This window comes from Crocodylus porosus, unplaced genomic scaffold (genome assembly GCF_001723895.1).
Source record: "Crocodylus porosus isolate Cpor-Errol unplaced genomic scaffold, CroPor_comp1, whole genome shotgun sequence".
NCBI lineage: Eukaryota > Metazoa > Chordata > Crocodylia > Crocodylidae > Crocodylus > Crocodylus porosus.
This window is the reverse complement of record NW_017728928.1, coordinates 18,583,997-18,604,087: the sequence shown is the minus strand read 5'-3', so window position 1 is coordinate 18,604,087 and position 20,091 is coordinate 18,583,997. Positions and strand designations below refer to the sequence as shown.

The following is a 20,091-nucleotide window of genomic DNA, read 5'->3' as shown; positions in this document are numbered from 1 at the left end:
CTATTATTTCACCCTTCTTGGTCATCCAGTTCTTTCTGTACGATATCCCAATCTTGCCCTATATTTATTCATAGAATCATAGATTGTAGAGTCAGAAGGAACCACAAAGGATCATCGTGTCTGACCCCCTGCCCCTGGCAGGAAAGATGACTACAGTCAGATGACCCCAGCCAGAAGACTGCAGCATCACCTCCCTCAATCTGTTGGTCGTGCATCTGCTAATACACAACAAGGTGTGATTGGCTTTGTTGATGGCCTCATTACACTGCCAGCTCATGTTCACCTTGGAGTCAACTATGACTCCAAAATCCCTCTCAGCCACTGAGCTGCTGAGGAGGTCATCCCTCAACCTATAGGTGTGCTAGGGATTCCTCCTCCCTAGGTGGAGTACCTTGCATTTATCTTGGTTGAATTGCATCCTATTATGTTCTGCCCATTGATCCAACCTGTCCAGATCGGCCTGTATCTGCTCCCTGCCCTCCAGTGTGTTAACTTTGACCCATAACTTGGTGTCATCTGTGGACTTGGAGAGGGTGCTGTCCACATACTCATACAAATCGCTGATGAAGATATTAAATAACACCGGTCCAAGGACCGAAACCTGCAGGACCCCACTGCCCACCTCCTTCCAGGCTGAGAACGACCCATCCACCACCACTCTCTGGGTGCGGTCCCTAAGCCAGTTAGCCACCCACCTGACTGTGTAGGCATCCACTCCACAGCTCATTAGCTTCCCCATGAGACTAGGATGCAAAACTGTGTCAAAAGCCTTTTTAAAATCCAGGTAGATGATATCAGCCTCAGCTCCTGTGTCAAGGCAGTGTGTGACCTGGTCATAAAAAGCTATAAGGATTGTCAGGCAGGATCAACCTGTGATGAACCCATGCTGGTTTCCTTTCAGCATCATATCCCCTGCTGGGCCTTCACAAATGCGTTCTTTGATGATTTTTTTCCAGTATTTTCCAAGGGATAGAAGTAAGACTGACTAGCCTAAAGTTACCTGGCTCATCCCTTCTCCCCTTCTTAAAAATGAGCACCACATTGGCCCTTTTCCAGTCCTCAGGGACCTGTCCGGAGCACCATGAGTGCTCAAACAGCTGTGTCAGTGGCTCAGTTATGACACTGGCCAATTCCTTCAGCACCCATGGATGGAGGTCATCCGAGCCAGCTGACTTGTACCCATCCAGCCCCTCCAAGTGGTCCTTAACTAAGTCAGCACTAACCTTTGGCAGTCTGGTGCCTTTTGGACATCTGTCTATGTTCAAGGTGGGGGAAATATCTCGGTCAGTACTTAGGAATACTGAAGCAAAGAACTCATTGAAGAGCTCTGCCTTTTTCCTTGCATCAACCACCAACTGCCCTGATTCGTCCTGCAGGGGCCCTGTGTTATGCTGCACCTTCCTTTTGCTCGCTATGTATCTGTAGAAGGACTTTACAATGCCCCCAACTTTGTGTCATTAGCATATCATAGCCACACACTTTTCCTTCTTGTACCAAGGTTACTACTGAGCATATTGGTTAGGGATAGACATTCAAAAAGCCTAAGCCTGAATTGATTCAGTCTTTCAGGTTAGACTAACCTGGCTAGGCTGAAACAGTGTGTAAATGTACAGGCATCCCCTCTGGACTGAAGAAATGCAGGCACATGCCTGTAGTTACTCAGGCTAGAAGCCGGAGGGCACTAGATCAGCCCTCCCTTCCCTTCCACAGTAATGACCTGAGGTGGGAAATAGCCAGGCCCCCACAGGACACTGTGATTAGGGAGGGGGTCCCCCCTCCCACTTGCTGCTTTTCTGACCAGTGATGGAGCCAGCAGGGAGTTACAGCATTTACTTACACAGCAGGGAGTTACACAGCATGTATCAGCTCATCAGCAAAACAAAACCCTCTCTTATTAGTTCAAGCTCTTCTTAACTTTTTCCAAGGAAGGAACAGAGGGACATTACCAGCTACCTGCTGATTAGCTCCAAAAAGCCCTAAGTGGACGCTGTCCTGTCTGCCTTACACAGACACCTCTCAGCATTAGCTAGCATACCACATGCTGCTATGGTCTGTGCTGTGGGAGAGATGAGGGAGGGATCACTTGAGCAGCAAGTGGTGAGGTGGGGGCTGGGCCCAGGGGAAGCCAAGCAGATGCTGCTGTGCCTGAAAGTCTCTACCAAGCTCCAGCCAGGGAGCAGAGGGGTGGGGCCAGCTCTGCTGTGGAGTGGAGAGCCCCACCCAGGGCTGAAAAGCATCTAGGATGCTGGGTGACTCTGGTTTAAGTTAAACCAGGAAGGCATCTGGGACAGACATTGCATAAACCAGTTTGACCCAAATCAGTAAAGTCTGATACTACGTTTGACCAGGTTTATCTCAAACCAATTTCAGCCACTTTGAAACTGAACATCTATTCTATTATAGATTTAAACCAATTTGTGATCACTTAACCAGCTTATGTATAATGTCTGTCCCTAACCATTAAGCAAAACTAGGCACAAGACTGACCACTGAGGTATGCAAGAGGAGACAGCATGGCCTAGTAGATAAGGCAGTGGTCTCAAAGTAAGTGATAGTTGCATTCTGTTTCTGGCTCTGCCACTGTCCCACTCTGTGATCATGGGCAAGTCAGTATAGCTCCCACCCTCTGTCTGTCTTCTTAGTTAGATTGTAGGCATTTTAGGCAGTGGGCTGTTCCTTGCTAAATGTTTCTGTAGTGCCTGCCTGGCATAATGGGTACTTAGTCACAATTCAGGCCTCCAGGTACTGTTGTAGAATTAATAGTAGTAGCAGTAGTAGTAATGGCACTGAGAAAATTGAATGTCTGGCAGTTCACAATAATATATTTATGTAACTTCCTCCAAATCTGTTGCAATAGAAAATAACTTTTGCAAAAAACCCAAAAACGGAAACAAACAAACAAAAATTTAAGTGTATTTACTGTAGTGTTTGTTCGCAATAACATGTATTCACTCTGATCCATTTGATTAAAGACATGTCTACACAGGGAAAATTACCAACATAACTATGCCAGTATATCATTATAGATCTACTCTAACAACGTATGTGGACACTCGTGGAACTACACAGCTGGCGAGATACAATATTAGTATGGTTCTGTCTGTAAATTTCTTTATGTGAACAAGCCCTAAGACAAAGCCCATCACATGTCTTCCCATTACATCCCAGTTGAAGGAGGCCTTTTTCCAGCCCTGTCACATTCTTCCAGGACAACAATGAACAGACAAGTAGGGTTTTGTGCATATGTGTGGATGGAGAGATGAATCGCTCTTTCATTAATGTTTAATACCATTGACAAGCCTGTTTATGTTGCCACGGAAAGATCACCTTGACAGTGCTACTCAGTGAGAGAGGAGCCAAAGAGGGATATTTTCTTTTCTTTTTAAAAACAATTTCCACGGGGTTTATTTATTTTCTGGCACAGTCTGTGGGTACTTGCTATGACAAAACTCCACTCACTGCTTCCTTTATGCAGGAGAGACAAAAGCTGATGCAGTTCTTATTGGCTATGTAGAAAGAACAATCCTTTGCTGTCCATCAGGCAGCCTGAATATGAGAGGAATAAAATATACATCTGTCTCCAAAAATGAAATCCTTACTGAGATGATACAAAATGAAGAATAATAACCTGTCATAAAAGAATTCCTTCATGCACTCAAAGAAAAGGAACCCAATGACTCACAAGGAAACAAAAGACATACAAGTTTAAAGATGACCTTTCTAGTGCACTAATTATTTTCACATTTGATTAAAAGAGGATGATAAATACATGCAACATGAAATCAGCCACTAAGGCCCTATCTGAGTTAGGCACTCAAGCAAGCACATAAGAGATGAATCATCCCATTTCTATTTAACCAAAAATGTAAGCACATGCTTCACTTCAAATTAGTGAGTAAGTTTCATTGAATAAATGGTGCTCCTCACAATCTTAAAGTGAGGCCTGCGCTTAATCATTTATTGGGTATGATATTTCAAAGATAACATCAGGAAACTGATTACTTTTCTAGTTCTCAGGTCTTAACAATATATATAACTAGCAAAAAGTCACCCGAAACCCTGCTTGACAGAAAGCTACACCCCGCCCCACCCACCCACACACACAACTTCTTCCAAGTCCTTACAGTTTGAACATTTCTCTTTTAATAGAAAGGGGAAAGCATCAACAAAGGACAGGGAACTGTAGACTTAAATGTGAAGTCGCTACCAAAAACTCTTAAAATGCTCTAAATGTGAAAAGGGTTCCTAGGTATATGATCCCTGATGTGCGATCCACAGTCATGTGCCACACTCCAGGACATTAGAAACCTTAGATCTTCACATCCTTTGTAAATGGTACATCCCTACGGGCTGATACAGCTGCCAGTGAATTCAGTAAGTAACTTTTTATGAATTTAAATGGGATTTCGACCAGTTCATAAACAGGATGTAGTTTAGTATTCATGGTCTGGCATATAAGCCAATTGATACCTGAAATAATTCCAAGTTTTATAAAGCCTGAACATAATTTATGTCATGGTCCTTTTCAGTGGTCAGGTGCCTAAGAGTCCAGATATACAATATGGAATTTACACAAGCTTTTGTTCCCTTTACTACTGCTCTCTCTCCCAGAAGCCTGAACATGGGTACTGAGATACTCAAAAGCTCGCCTAAGTTTATCCCAACCATGCAGTTGGTCCAATAAAAGATATCACCCACAAGAATTCTTGCCTGTTCTTCCATTAATGCACTTGTCTCTTTTCTTGCCAATGTCTTAACATTCATATGGCTGTAAAACAGTGAGTGTATGTGACTCCATTTGCTGATTATCTGTGTGTCACTTCTGTAATTATAGCAGCTTTACATTGTAATAGCTTTATGTGAGTGGCCTTCTTGCTTGTCTGACGCATTTTAAAGCATATTTTTTTCTTGTAGCACTGGACACAGCAATTAGGAAACTAATTTACAGAACAGAAGCCAGAATCCATTGCCTCAAACCTGCTGGGGCTTAAAGAATCTATAAGGAGGCTTTAATTCAAATCATTTATTTATTCCCTATGAAAGTATAGCTTACTGATGGCAAAGTTGGCTTATGGTAAAGAAATATGTGAAAAGCATCAACTAAAGAATCTTCTTATAACCTTCTCAGTAGTAGACTGTGATTGAGTTTGTCACAATGGATAGGATTTTTTCATTTTTCTTACTCAATAATTTATTAGGAGGCTATTAAAATAAACACTTCTAGGAGGAGAGTTTCAAAAAGTGCCTAAAGGTTTTAGAAGTAAAAGTCCCTTTGACTTGCAGTGGAATTTTTGCTAAATTTCATGTAAGCACTCCTAAAAATGCCCCCATTAACACTAAAATTATTACAAATGCTGACATATGTGCTGCAGTCACACAAGTTTAACTGCATCTTAACCATGTGAACATGTAACACAGTTTCCCTTGGTTCTAGAAATGAGAGCCTGTAGTTTAGTGGATGATGGTTCAATTGTGAAAGCTCTGCCAGGATTTCAAATGATTTATTCATGTCACATTTAGTGGTAACAAGCTCAGTAATGTGCTACTGACCTCTTAGGATCAAATCAGCCACCCATTCAGCTATCCATCTACATCTTATTCTTAATGCATTTGATTGAATTGGTACAGCTGTCTCATGCAGACAGGTGGAGCCAACCCTTCTGAGGGCTAAACAAGGGAAAAGATAGACTTGCTCTACCCAGAGCAGTTTTGGAGACCAAAGAGGTTGTAGCAGGGAAGGTTACAGTCTACTTCTCCTTTGTCTTAGTTCCAGTGACTGAAGTGATAAGTCAGGGCCCAAACTATTATACCTATGCCCCACAAACCATGGCTCAACAAGTACATGGCCCCTAGGTCTGGATAGGCTGAGCACAGAAGTTATTTCCTTGTACTCCACATCTCCACCATGTAAGACAGGGGTGGGCAAAGCCAGCTTGAAGGCCAAATCGGATTGCATTTCCCAGAAGCCCCAGCCCGTGTCGCTGTGGCCAGTTTCCATGGAAACCCCAGGAGCAGTGGCACCGTAACAGCACAGAGCCAGGGTTTCCATGGAGACTGGCCCCAGCAGCGCTGGTGGGGCACAAGGCTGGGTGGGGAGGTGCTCTGGGGCTGGGATCTTGTGGCGGTGACATTGTGGTCCGGAGCAGGGACAGAGCTGCGATCCATTGCAGCTCTGCCTCAGCTCCAGGCTACACTGTCACCATTGCAAGATCCCACCCCTGGCCTCAGAGCAGCTCTCTGCCCAGCTGCCTGCCCTGCCAGCGCTGCTGGGGCTGGTCTCCATGGAAACCCTGGCTCTGAGCTGTCACAGTACCACTGCTCCCGGGTCTCCATGGAAACTGGCTGCAGCAATATGGGCAGAGGCTGCTGGGAAATGGAGTCCAGCCACTGGCTGGATCTGCCATTTTGCTCACCCCTGATGTAAGACAAAAGCACAGTCTGGCCCTTCAGTTTTAATCCCATGAAATCCCCTCTGAAATGAAGGTGAAGTTTGCCTGAATAAAAAGAATACCAGTATTTGGCTTTCCAAGGGCAACTCCTCTATCTTTATTGAGATTCAGACAGGATTTTGCCAAAGCTGAAAGTCATGCCTGTCCATGCAGGAAAGCAGATGGCTGAGTGGGGAGTAAAATGTGTATTTGAGGTGATTACTTTCTGGGCCACAAAGCAAGCCACTTAAATGAAAACTTTGGCAAGGAACCCTTGTTTCTGGAAAATCAATCACTCCAGCAAAACAAAGTTTCAAGTACACAGGGATGAACAGAAAGAGAATAACTTAGATAATTAGCACCAAGGCTTGCACAAACTATTTTTCAAGAACATTTTTCATGTCCTTGCTGTCATGCAACACTGAAGGCATCTGACATTGGCAGCTATGCAGTCATGGGCCTGCGTAGTACTTGAACAGGAGACCACCCTGGATTCTCGGCGCCATAGAGCCAAGCCAAATAGTCATGACTGAATGCTTTGTGAACTCTACATCATAGACACTGAACGAGCAGCAAGACTTCTTTAGGTCCCATTATTGCTGCTGAGTGGCTGGATCACAATCAAAATAACTCCTTAGGTGCTAAATGGGATGTAGACTGCGTTTAGGTGGGAGGCTGAGTTTAAGATCCACTGAGTGATTGAAAATGGTCCTGTGCCAGCAGCTTCTACACTCAGTAGGTTCCTTCTAAAGGGGGTCAGAAGGGATTCAGGAGGAGCCTGTAGGCACTCCATGGCACCCAACTCACTCCTAAACTCTATTGTCAAAGTGTTGTTGTGAGGCAGCTAAATTCCTCCTGTAACAGAGCAGCCAGGGAGAAGGGAAGGAGAGCCCTGCTCATACCCACCCCTGGATTCACCCAGACTGTGGTTCCCTCTTGCAGCTGAGTGAAGTGGGAAGCGACTGTCTTCCATTTCCTCCCATGCCGAAGAAGCTGGGTAGGACAGGTGCTGGCAGCAGAGACACTCACCAGGGCAGTCAGGTTCCCCGCTTGGGGGCAAAGCTGGAAAACTGCACTGGCCTTGATGCCAAGCAGCTGATCAGCTATTCAGGGGCCAGTTATTGTCTTGGTGGGGACAACAAGTCCCAGCTGTGCAATGGAGATGGATCCCAACTGGAAGGGAGAGCCAGCAGGAGACCATAAGAAGCTCCCAGGACTGAGGCATGGGGTGAGGAGTAGAAAGCAGAAAAGGTGGAGTGGCAGATGGGTGAGGAGCAGCTGAGCTGCTCACTCTTTTTTGTACTCATCCCAAATGGACTAATAGGTATCCCTGGGGCAAAGCCTGTTGCCTTCAGCTAAGAGGCTGGGCATGGATAAGACTTTGTGTATCAGCATTAAATGAGTACAGATCCCTTCCAGGTGTCTGAGATTGTGAAGAGTGTATGCCAAATGGAGGTTTGAGGTGGGGGTGTAGGGGCTGGAGGAACTCCCATTTCAGGCCCCTAAGGCCCCATAACTTATCTAAAGTGCTTTAACTAGAGAAGGGACTGGTGGTGTTTGTTGTTCTTCCATTTGTGGATTAGGACTGCTCCTAGGCTGAATAACTCGTTCTGTAGTTTTCTATCAAAGTCATGGCAGGAAAGATTGAATGAGGACAGGAGCACACTAATCTGGATGCAGGGATGCAATAGAGCTGCCCCTGTTTTGGTCACTGACATGGACTTAGCTACGTTGGGACGGTGACAATGACTCAGTGACACCCCCCTACATCCCAAGCCTCTTCTGTGAGGTGGAAAAAGGAATGTTAAACTTACTTCAACACCACTGAATCCAGATCAAAGCTGCTGCTGCTCACCTTTTGCCCTGTAGCCTAGAAGTAAGGAACTCATCCAGGATGTGGTAAACGAGCTCTGGACCCTTACTGCCTTAAAGAGATTTGAACCTACATCTTTCATTTCCTAGAGGATGGCTGGGCTCTAGAATAGACTAGGTAGGGGCTCTGTTCTTCTGCCCCCCCGCCTGTTGTGTTGAAGCTGAGTCACTGGGCACCCAAGAGTCAAGGAGAATAAAAAAGATGGAGACTGTATATCTCAGTGTTCACAGCCTTCAGCTATAAAGGGGAAAGCCTGGGTTCCAGTCACTATTCCCAGGCTTGGGTTCTTTTAAATCAGTGACTGTCTCATATAAATGCAGAAGCAGTGCTGCAAGCAGAGGCTGGTATCCAGGACTTTCTAGGAAAGTGCCTTGACCACTAAACTACACAGGTGGGCTTCCCTTCCAGCAGTGGGCTGCTGATAGCATGGTCAGACAGCCAACAACATGTGTTCATGTCTGGGTTTATTTTCCATAGAAATGATAAATTAACAGATGATTCTCCCATCGTTTACACCACTTTTACATTTGTGCAGTTCCATTGACTTCAGTCGAGTTAAATCTGATGACACCAGATTAAGGTTGAGAAGAACTAGACCCTGTAACGGTAACCAGTTGATGTGTTGTTCTTTAGTACCTGTTTCAACCCAGGCAGGGGAGTAAATGAATTGGATGCAACCACAAAGTTGAGTCTGGTGTTAGTTACTTTTTATTTATGCCTGGAAGCTTGTCTGCTGCCACTCACTTATCTGATCCCACTGCTGTGGCTGCAAGAAGATAGGAGAGCTGTGCTGTCTAGAGAACTCAACCAGTCTTATTTCTTAACTGGAAGCCTGCAGTAGGAAAGGTGCCTGCATCTCATGCCATGTTTCCTGTGCTTACTAATGGGAAATCCCTATATAAGAGTGTATCAGGTCATGTACAGTGGCCTGTAGCAGTTTCCATGTCCTCTATCTGTGCATGATTTAATAAGACCTTAGCAACAAAAAAACCCAACAGAAATGAACTCCAGCCTGTTTGGCAGCATGTATGACAGGTTGGGTCTCTACTTCAAATGCTCTGTCCACAATACAAGAACAGCTATGTTTTTATAACTGATTTATGGTACTTATCTGACCTGACTTACAACAAATCTGAATGGGTTGCGTCCATAGAGTGCTCTTTTCCTGCATCTAAAAATCATATCAATGGGGAACAGGAACTGTAAAGGCATGTCTATACCATCAAAGAAGCATACTGGGAGGCACCACAGTGAAGCTCCTTGCATGCTACAACCCACAGACATGTAATATAGCTGTCTCAGTGCAGAACTGGTCATGTATCAATAACCACCCTTGAGGCAGCAAACGGCGGTGCCTAGTAGGCCTGCGTGAAGCGGCTAGTATTTGCTTCGGATTTGGCCGATTTGGGGAATCGTGATTTGATTCAGTGATTTGAATCACTGTCCTGAATCAATTTGGCTGAATCCCCTACCCCCTACTTACCAACTCAGAGTTGGGGTCCAGCTCCCTGCTGCAGCGAGCAGGGGACTGCCCAAATCACTGAAGCTCTCTGAATCTTTTCTGAATTGATTTGGAGAGCTTTGAATTGATTCAGACCTTTTAACTGGTCCCCTGATTCAATTCAGATTCAGAGATTCAGCCACCAAATTGTGCCAGATCTCCTCCATATTGAATCAGCACCTGAAGCTTCACACAGCCCTAGTGCCTAGCACTGCAGTAAAGTGACAATATAACATCCATTGTGAGGTATAATACACAGAGAACAGACACAACGGGCTTCGCTGTGCAACTCCCTAGCACAAGACCCCAAGGTCACTGAGGGACAAACTTCTGTCCACAGCCTTGTTTCTCAGGACTGAGAGCCACTCTAGTGCAGATCTTCGTGCAGCTCGGTCAGTGCTAACCCCCCAGTGATCTTTGTGTAACTTTTATTTGCAGCATTTGTGAACCTGCAAATTTCATGGTTTGGAAAGGGAAGGCCAGGGGACACAAAGATCCAATCCACCTGCCCTTTACAATTACTCATGTTATCAACGGAAAGGTCGTCAGTCAGTAAGAACAGGCATGATTAGTCCCCAGACTTCTGAACATGCATGCTAAATCAGGGTATGCAGGGAAGGAATACAAAAAGTTACCATAATAGAATATAACCATTGGTTAACATGCATAAAGTAAGTAGGGTTACCTGTAGTCTCCTGTACTGTCACTGGGTAACTCATGAATGCCTGGAGGTAAATTTTACTTCTCCTTCTGGGGCACACAGTTCTCCCATTCATTTCAATGGGGAGCACTTAGCTTAGAGCAGGTGTCTCAGTGGAGCTGCTGTATCCAGCCTGCTGGGCTACCACCAATGCCCGGAAGTGGGGGCCAGTTGGCAGCAGGACGCTGAGTGAGGGCTGACAGCCCTGTTCACCTTCTGGCTACTTCAGTCATTGCCACCACCATGACCCCAAGTCTGTCTGCTGACTCTGCCACCATGGCTGTGTGCCATGTCCCTGCTCTGCGTTCGGTGCTGGAGCTGCAGCTGCCACCCTAGCACAAAACACATACTGTGGCAGCAACTGCAGCTCTAGTATGGGGCACGTGGCAGGAGCAGCAGCCACCTGTGCCAGAGCTGTGTGCACTGAGTGAGAGCTGGAGCTGCTAGAGCCACCATGTGCATCAGGCAGGAGCCAGAGTCACCACTGCTGGAGCCACCCTGTGCCCTGTGCTGGATCCAGCCTGCAAGCAGCCCCTCAGTCTGGCTCTGGCCCAAGCCAGATGGTAAGTTTGGCACGCCTGTTCTAGACCAATATTTCTCAACCCGTGGGTCACGACCCAAAAAGTGGGTCATAAGAATAGTTTCATAGTTTCATAGTTTCAATATATGAAAGGGTTGCGAGCAAACTTTTAAAATGGATCAATAAACTTTAAAAATGGATTCTCCTTTAAAGGAGAACATGGGAAATGGGTTTTCTCTTGCAGGCTTGCAGAGTTCCAGCCTGCAAGGGGCTACTTGGGGCCACCCATGCCTCCTCCCGCCCCACACACTGTGGGGCTGGGGCTTGGGGTGGGGCGCAGTGGGACGGGAGTGTGAGGCACTGGGTCAGGACTGGCCATTGATGTTTACCAGTGTGTCCTGGTACAAAAAAGGTTGAGAACCACTGCTCTAGACCGTCTTTAATGCATGTTTCTGGTATCAAACAAAAAATGATGAATAAGACTCTCATCATATGAAGTTAGTTGCAGAATAGAAATGGCCAAAAAATGATAAGGAGCATAAGTAGCATCCTACCAGGTGCCAGAGAACTTGCATCTATGCTACATAAATGGAGCAGAGAGGCAGACTCTTTCTTTCTCCCCTTAACAGCTAAATTGTCCATCACCATTGAATCCAGTCACATATTCTGTGCAGCCCCGAATGCTATTCTCCACCTCATTTAGACATTACAGGCTGCTGCCAAGTTCTGCTTATGGGTCCTGAAATAACTAAGAAACAATTTTGCTCCTAGAAATCATTCCTAATGCTACACACTGGTGTTCCTCACCCGCTGTTACAGCACCGTGCTATGCTGGCACCATGGTAGGCGTGGTGAAAAGTGAGACCCTGGGCACATGATGGTCCCATAGGGAAGGGCACTCAACCTCCTCACCTTATATTCAGTACCATATCTAGACTCCTGGCAGCCCCGGGCAAACTTTTAGCGTTGGGTCTCCCTTTGCCAGAGATAACGATAACAATAATCGGACAACAGGAAAAAAATTACCATTTTCAGGCCCCCTTTCTGTCTGAGTCCCAGGTAGCCGCCCCATTTGCCCATACCTGTGCCCGGGTCTGCTTATATTGTAAGGGGCGTTATGATGCCAGAGGCACCGTACAAGTGTGATAGTGGAAGGTGCAGGGGTATAGGTTGTAGCTGTGTTGGTCTAAGGACATAGGCAGACAAGGTTTTTTAGGTAAATCTGATATCTTTTATTAAACCAACTCAAATAGTTGGAAAAATTCTTCTTAGCAAGTTTTCGGGTATAAATACCTTTTTTCAGGCTATTCGTAGTGGGCTGTGTACTTCTGGGGCTGCACAGGGATGTCCGTGCTCCTCTCCCCCACTTCCCCTGTGCCCCTCCGAGGCTGCCCGCTAGCCACCGCTCCCCAGGCTCAGTGAGACCCCAGGCCAAGCAAACCTCACCAAGGGAATGCAGTTACAAAGCATGTTGTGAGACCTTAGCAACACTCCCTCCCTCCCCTTTCATCTCAGCCTAGCCAATGGGTGGTGTTGGAACGGAGAGTGTCACAATGAGGGAGGCGGGGACAGAAGCGGGGTGGGGGGAGATGCTGCTGCTGGTGCTCCTGAACAGGGTGAACAGCAGCCTGTGGATGCAGGAGGCTCCGTCCCTCCTCAGCACCAGCCTGCAGACAGGTGAGTGCCAGCACTTTGCAGCTAAGCAGAAGCCCCTACGGCCAGTGGCTGCCAGGGAGACACAGCCTCGCAGGGGCCTGTGGGGAGGGAGCTCCTAGCAGGGGCTGCCAGGGACCCACAAACTTCAATGAATACACCAAGCACCAGGGCACTGCGGGGGACAAAAACGTGGCTTCAGTGTCAGTGCCCATCACGACGACAGCAGAACCGGTCACAAGGGGTTCACCTGTAGGAGGGATAATTAGGCTCCTCTCAGCCCCACAAGCTCTTCCCTTCCCCAGAACTAAAGATGTGTGTAAGGAGGGAGACAAAACAATACAGTAGCTTAATGCTGCGAGTGGATGCCAGGTAAATTTGCCCCAACCCCAAGTTTAAAAGCATGTGCCCGGAGGGCTGTGGGGTGCAGACACTCATTTGTAGAGGTGTAATCATTCAGGGTGTGGGCCTTACATTTATGACCCTGGACTGAATCATATGACCCTCCCCCCTCAGTGCTGCGAAGGGTGCAGGAACATTATTTTTAACTGGATAGCCAGGTATATGAGTCTCTAATGATCACCTTCCTCTCCCACAGCATTCTTCCCCCACTTGTGTGTGTCCATAGATTATTGTTTCCTGGTCTTCAAAACCCTGTTTCCCAGATATGCGTATAGTAGGGACAGGAAAATCCAGTAATGCATCTGGAGCGAGGACAAAAAGGAGTGCAATAGCTGAACTGTAATAGCAGGCACAAACAGGAATTTATTTGCAGTGGATCAGTGCAGAAATTTTATCCCGTAATTGCAAAAGCTGCCAGCTTAATGTGCCACATTTTCAAAAGGGTTCACAAATTTTTGGTGCTTCACTTGCCAGCTGCCCAGTGTGAGTCATCTTGAGCCTGATCCTCCAGAGACACTGAGCACCTGCTGCTATTGTTGATGGAGATGCATGTGCTCAGCACCTCTAGGTATCAGGACCTATGTGTCTCAGGCTGGGCACCCAGACACCAAGGCAGCCAAAATTAGCTGACATTTTAGAAAATATGTATCTCAAATATTTTTCCAGATCCAAGGAATGTATTTTGCCCCCTTCTCTCTATTTTTCCCTGTGGTTTGCATTAGCATTTGCTAAGCTACCTCCTGTTTATTATTGCTATTAATATTTTGCATTTCTCAAGCCCTATTCATCTGAGCGTTCTCACAGATGCTGGAAATAGAAAATACCTATTCAGTCATTTAGTCCTCCTTCCAGACGTTGGCAAACAAGTACATTAAATTTGGGTCCACGAAACCTTCCAGGCCTGTGCGTGTGGCTTCTTGCTTCCCCTCTCAGTTCTGTGCTCTGATGTTTATTCATTTCTTGGCTGAGGGAATACCCTTTTCCATCACCTCTCTCACACTTCCTCTGGTGTGAATAATCATTTTCAACATTTTATTCCATAGCATTTACATTGTGAAGCACTAAATGGTAGTAAACAATAATACCTGCTCTGCTAAAGCAAAGCTTGTTTGAGGACCTGAGATTTCTTACAAATGTTTATTATCCCCTGAGAAAGCATTTTCTCCATCTTTCCTCTCTCTTTTAATCTGGTCTGCATTTGTACATGATAAATTTACTATGGCATGTTATTTACCTTGCTCTGAAGCATCCAGGTGCTTTGCATATCTCCCCTCTATTCACTTTTAGCTATTTCAGTGAGAAATCATCAAGGGTTACTGCCTTTGCCCCTGTGTAGAGACAGGTTTTCTTCCTTTGTTGCCAAGGTGATTAAAAACAAAGAAACCCTCCTTCCCTAGAGGTTTTCAACTTAAATCAGTCTCATTCAGGTTATTTCTACACAGAGAAACTAATCAGCATGGCTACAGCAGAACGCTTGTACTGCTGCAGTGGGGCTCCTATTCTGGAATAGAAGTAAAGTTATTCAGGTGTAATTACTCTGGGATAAAATTGCTTTTCTTCTGGATCAGTGTCCACAGAGCAATTATAGTAGTTTAGCTATAGCAGAATATTTATTCCATTATGTCTATGCTGGTCCATCTCACTGTGTAGGCAAGTCCTCATTTGTGGCACACTGTTGAAACCAATTACTCTTTATGCACTAGAGATGATCCTACTTCATCCCGTGATAGGTCCATTTTTAGTATGTGTGTGAAAGAGTATAGTTTGTGCAGTAGGTTTTAGACGTATGTACAGTTTTGTATGAGTAAGACCCGTCTAGATGATAGACATTATGTATAGGCAATATCATTTTAGTGACTAAGAAAATATATGGCACAGCTTTTACCTTCTTCAGTCCTGATTTGGAAAACACTTAAATATGTGCTGAGGTTCATTCCTCTTCAGGAAAATACTTAAGTGCATGCTTGACTTGAAGTTAATGGGATTTAATCACCTGCTTCTAGGTAAGCACCATTGCACTTACAAACTGGATTTTTAAACCTAGTGCTTTAAGAATTGACACAACATTCGATTGATTGATTAATAGCAGCAAGGCTTTAACAACTACCAACAAGCTATAAAACTAAATGACAGGGGAAACAAGACTCTTTCTTAATATTCAATAAATGAGCTATTACAGTCCTTTTATTATTTTAGCTGCAAGAGATATTTAGCCAAGCAGGCAGGAAGTGGTTCTTGTCTTTACAGCTTTCACAGACTGTGGGGTCCTTCACTTGTGAGCTGGGTGCAGGATGGCTTCTTGAGCTTCCCTGGAATGCACACCTTGGTGGTAGTTGTGTTCTGCTTTTTATACTGTTTTAATTATATCGCTTCAAAGCACTTCTTCTTGATAGTTGGTTAATCGAGGTCCAAACAGAGGACACAAGGATGGAGTTAACATATTAAAATTGTATGCTGTTTGTGTGTTTGTTTTGCTTTTGATCAGTGTGGAATCAAATGGGATGGGTAGCGATTGAACGAGGTACCTTTTAGGAAGTTAATTACAAAACACTATCTTTTGGTAGTCATTTTAATAATGGAGCCTAATAATTAGCTGCATCAAATGGCTTGTGGAGATATTTGACAGATGTTGAATGCCTGCTTCGAGAGAGATGCCTTGATTAAGGGAAGATGTTACAAGGTTCTTTGGGTACGTGCGATGCCCTTTATTAGACCAAAGCAGGTCTGTTAAAGTGTAAATGGAGATTGTGAAGATCAGAGGCCATTCATTGGATACAAAAGGCATGAGTTTCAGGCAAATACTCTGGTTTAGCATAATAAACATTTAGACATTTGTAAAAATGTAGACAGATATTTGCTTTGGAAAATAGGTGTTAGTCAAAGCGGGAATACGTTAACCAGGATGTATTTTACAGTCGTGTGTTCAGTGCACTTTGGCTCCTCGGCTCTTACAGACTTTGCTTTGAAGTGTCAGGTATCCAGGTTGTAGTTGTATTGGTCTAGAGAAGTGGTTCTCAAATTTCTTTTTCGCGGACCACTTGAAAATTACTGAGGGTCTCGGCAAACCACTTAATAAACTTTTTTTTTGTTCTACAAATCAAAGTGCACAACACATTTTTTAATATCAGTAGTCTTACCTTACAAGTACAATATTCTCAATTGTTCCACAACCTTTCTGTGGACCACCTGAATGGAGCTCGTGGACCAGTAGTGGTCCCTAGACCACAGTTTGAGAACCTCTGGTCTAGAGGAAAAAGCAATCACCTAGTTCAGGGGTGGGCAAAACGCAGCCCAGGGGCTGGATGCAACCCGCGAGGCCATTCTATCTGGCCTGTGGGGCCCCTAAAAAATTTAGAAAATGAATATTTATCTGCCCTGGCTGCCTGTCATGCGGCCCTCGATGGCTTGCCAAAACTCAGTAAGCAGCCCTCTGCCCAAAATAATTGCCCATCCCTGATCTAGTTGGTCTAATAAAAGATATCAACACCTCTACCACAAGTCCTGATTGCTTTGAAGTGGATATTTTAGTTCTTCTGTTTCTGTTAGTGACACTTAGCTCAACTGAGATGTATATGTAGTTTGTAGTTTTCTCCCTAGGCCATTTGACTTTCTAGCTTGCTCTCTGAGTCCTGCTATATATATACATGTAATGAGTGTGCTAGGCCTCTGCCAATAATTTTAACCATCACTTTTATTTTTTAGACTTGGGTGTGGTAGAAGGTTAAGGACTGTTATCATGACTGTTTTCATCTTCTGGCATGGGTCTGGTACTGGGTACTGCAAGCTCCACTTTCTCTGCACCTAATGGGTTGCAGCCATTAGTGGAGTTTGATTTTCTTTGTGGCAAACTTGTCAGCACAACCCAGTCTTGCCCCAGTCACTGTCCTGCATTTTTGTGCAAGAGGCCCTGTTATTTTAAACTGGTATTTCGTGTATAGGCCCAGCCAAGCTCTCACACTCATCAAGTACCATTCCCAATTAAGCATCTTTTCCAGAACTCTGGCCATAATTGTTTTATTACCATTATTATATTGTTAGCTTTTGAGGGCAGTAGCTGCCTTTTTGTTTTGTGTGTGTACAGTGACCAGGAGAAAGGAGTGCCAAAATGTGGTTGGTGCTCTGAAGCACTCTGGCAATAAAAATAATACATGACAATGTATTGCTGTTTTTATAAAATATGAATATTGGATCAGTGTAATATTGTAGTTGCTTTACTTTTAAATTAAAAGATATACTTATTTAAAAACATATTACTAGGCTTGTGCAAAGCAGCTAGTATTCACTTTGGACTCAGATTCTGCCGATTTGGGGGACAGTGATTCAATTTGGTGATTCAAATCACTGTCCTGATTCGATTCAGCTGAATCTTACTTGGAGATGTGGCAGTAGCCAAATCTCCAAATCACCCAGGCCAGGCCCATCCCTCACCTGCTCTCCCATCCTGGCAATGGCTGCCCTGCCTGCCCCAGCCCCCGGTGCTTGGGAGAAAAAAAAGCCCTGACTCGTGGGTGCTGCCAGGCGGGGGGGGGCAGGACAATCCCCACTGCTCCCCCTTGCCCCACGCTGCATGAGGGGAACCTCCTCCAAATCGAATCGCCACCTGAAGCTTTGCACAGCCCTACATATTCCCTATCTTGATCCCATGAGAAAGTAGGCTTTGTAAATGATATTGCACATCCTTTGACAGTTGACTATAAGGGCTGTTACAGTTTCTCTAATGCATAATAAATTTCCTCATTTTACTAGCAATCTATTTTTGGAGCCATAAGGGAACTTCTTATCCTCACAACAGAGAACGCACCATCAGTGCAGCATAAACTTCTGTGTGCTTGTTAATGGATTATGCACATTATGCATAACCAAATATTTATGTTTGATTGCCCTGGGTATTATATTTCTGACACACAATTAGCTAATGACCTCAAAGCAGAAAAGAATAATAGCCCACACAGAAGAGTATGCGGTTACTTGAAGCAATACTCTTCCTGTGTGGTCATTTGCTCCTGGGTGATGATGAGGATAACTTTACTCAAATTGCTTTGAAAGTGCTATTATAGTTAAATACTTTTGTGGAAGGGCTGACACTAGGAGATATTTTTTCAAGTATATATACTCAGTCACTTTTATATGACTGTTTACCCAGTTACAAGTCAAAGCAGGGTGTTTGTTCTGTTCCACCTTGCCAACTTGAAGTTTAGGGTCTGAAAATTAAGCTATTTTCTTTCTGGCAGAACTCCCGCTTAGGCTTTAGTCTTCTAAACACTTACTTGGAGGGTTAAGTGTTGTTTTTAATGTTTGTGTTCACTGTCTCTGTGACTGTGTATCCTCTACCTCTTAAATTATGCTTGAATTGTAACTGGGGCCAGCATTGTCTTGTTGCTCAGTGTTTGGACAGCATCTAGCACAGTCAGGTTGTGGACCATGACTTGGGCTTCAAAGTGCTACTGCAACACAAAGTAGTAGTAGTAACAACACCAACAACTGCAGCAACAACAACAACGAGAGTAGTAGCAAGGACTCACTCACTGCTGGTGAAACAGAATAAAGTATTTCAAAGTACTTTGCATCATCACAGACCCTCACGAGAGGGGAGAGACGCCATACCAGCTATGAACTGACTGCCCAGAGGAGTTTTCCATCTCTTGACTCCTCTGTGAAAGCCTTTGAAATATGAACGTTCATTTCTACCCAGAAGAACTTGTACAGTCTTTTCTCCAATGCCTGATGAAGGGTGTTTGTGCCCAAAAGCTTGCAATTAAAGACTTTTTTTTTGCAAAAATCCTATTGGTCTAATAAAAGATATCATCTCTATTATGAGGATAAAATGAAGCATTTGCTTCTGCACGTCTCTTAATTTTATAGTGCCTTCAATTTTAAGCAGTTCAGTCAGGAGTTTTGCTAAAACAGTCATGGTACAGCCTGGCCCTTGTTTTGAATAGATTTGTGCAACACAAAAGAGCAATTTGTACCAACACTTTTTAGTCATAATCATAAAAGAAATATGGAAATACAAACTAATAATTAAAGGATCACCCTGAAAAATATATTTCTAGCATGTGTTAGCTAAACAGTAAAGTAAACCGGAAGGAAAGCATTTCATACATTCTTTGCATGCTCTGTACACAGACATAAATAAAAGAGAAAGTAGCTGTAGGAACAGGGGAAGGTAACACAGTCTTAATAACCTACTCAGCAGTTACAGGATCAGTGCATAGACTAGTTAGCCAAATGCCAGAGGCGTACTGCGCTCCTTCAGCACCCGGAGAAGGGGGAGATTATGCTGACCACTGGGAAGTGGGAGAAGGAAGAGGGAGAGAGGATGTGGAGCCTTATCCATCCCAGCTCTGCATTTGGGCAGCAAACTACTATTACTGTAGCTGCTGCTATAGCTGCCTGGATCTGGGCTGCTGCAGCTGGGGGACAGGCTTGTTGTGCACTGGCTGCAACAGCCCTGTGGTATAAGTTTCTTGGAAACTGCCCTTGGTGCCCTGTTTGCTCCTTTCCTCCCTCCCCCCATCCAACACCAGCAGACACAGGGTTCATCTGCCATGGTAAAGACTTTCCGGGAGGTGCCACTCCACTCACCCCACTTAGCACCTCCGTCTGACCCAAGTATAGTATTGGGTGTAGGGCTAAGCCCACCTGTTTCCTATTGCTGGATAGTTCAAGGCTGCTCCTGCCACAGCAAAGGCTCCAAGAAGGTGGCAGTCTGGTGCCCCTCAAAGTCAGTACCCAAGGCTGGTACCCTGCTCACTCCCCGTAGTTACACTATTGCCAAAAACAACAAAATGTTGATGCAGAATCCACAAAGTAACCTGGTGTGGGCAAAACAGAGCAGAATTCAGATATAAAATGTGTCATTCTCATTGGCAGCTGTCACGGAGTCACAGAGGTGCCCCGTGATTGTGAGGGTGATTGGCAGAGCTGTCAATCACCCAGGCAGCTCAGGTGCCTGGTTGCCAGGCCAACCAGGTGGGTCACATGGCCAGAAGGGGGCAGGGCCCGGCCTTTATA

General features: G+C 44.9%; 1 protein-coding gene across 3 annotated transcripts in view; it reads left to right on the top strand.

The window, feature by feature from the left end:
• Nucleotides 1-20,091, top strand: part of TEKT3 (tektin 3) — a 186,808-nt gene that overhangs the window by 146,428 nt on the left and 20,289 nt on the right. The window contains exon 1 of one of the 3 annotated variants that reach the window (XM_019542735.1): nucleotides 12,599-12,699. The exons of the other annotated variants lie outside the window; for them this stretch is intronic. The gene's annotated coding sequence lies outside the window, so the exon portion shown is untranslated. Of the gene's footprint in view, nucleotides 1-12,598; nucleotides 12,700-20,091 lie in introns of those variants that run through there. 3 annotated transcript variants of the gene reach the window in all.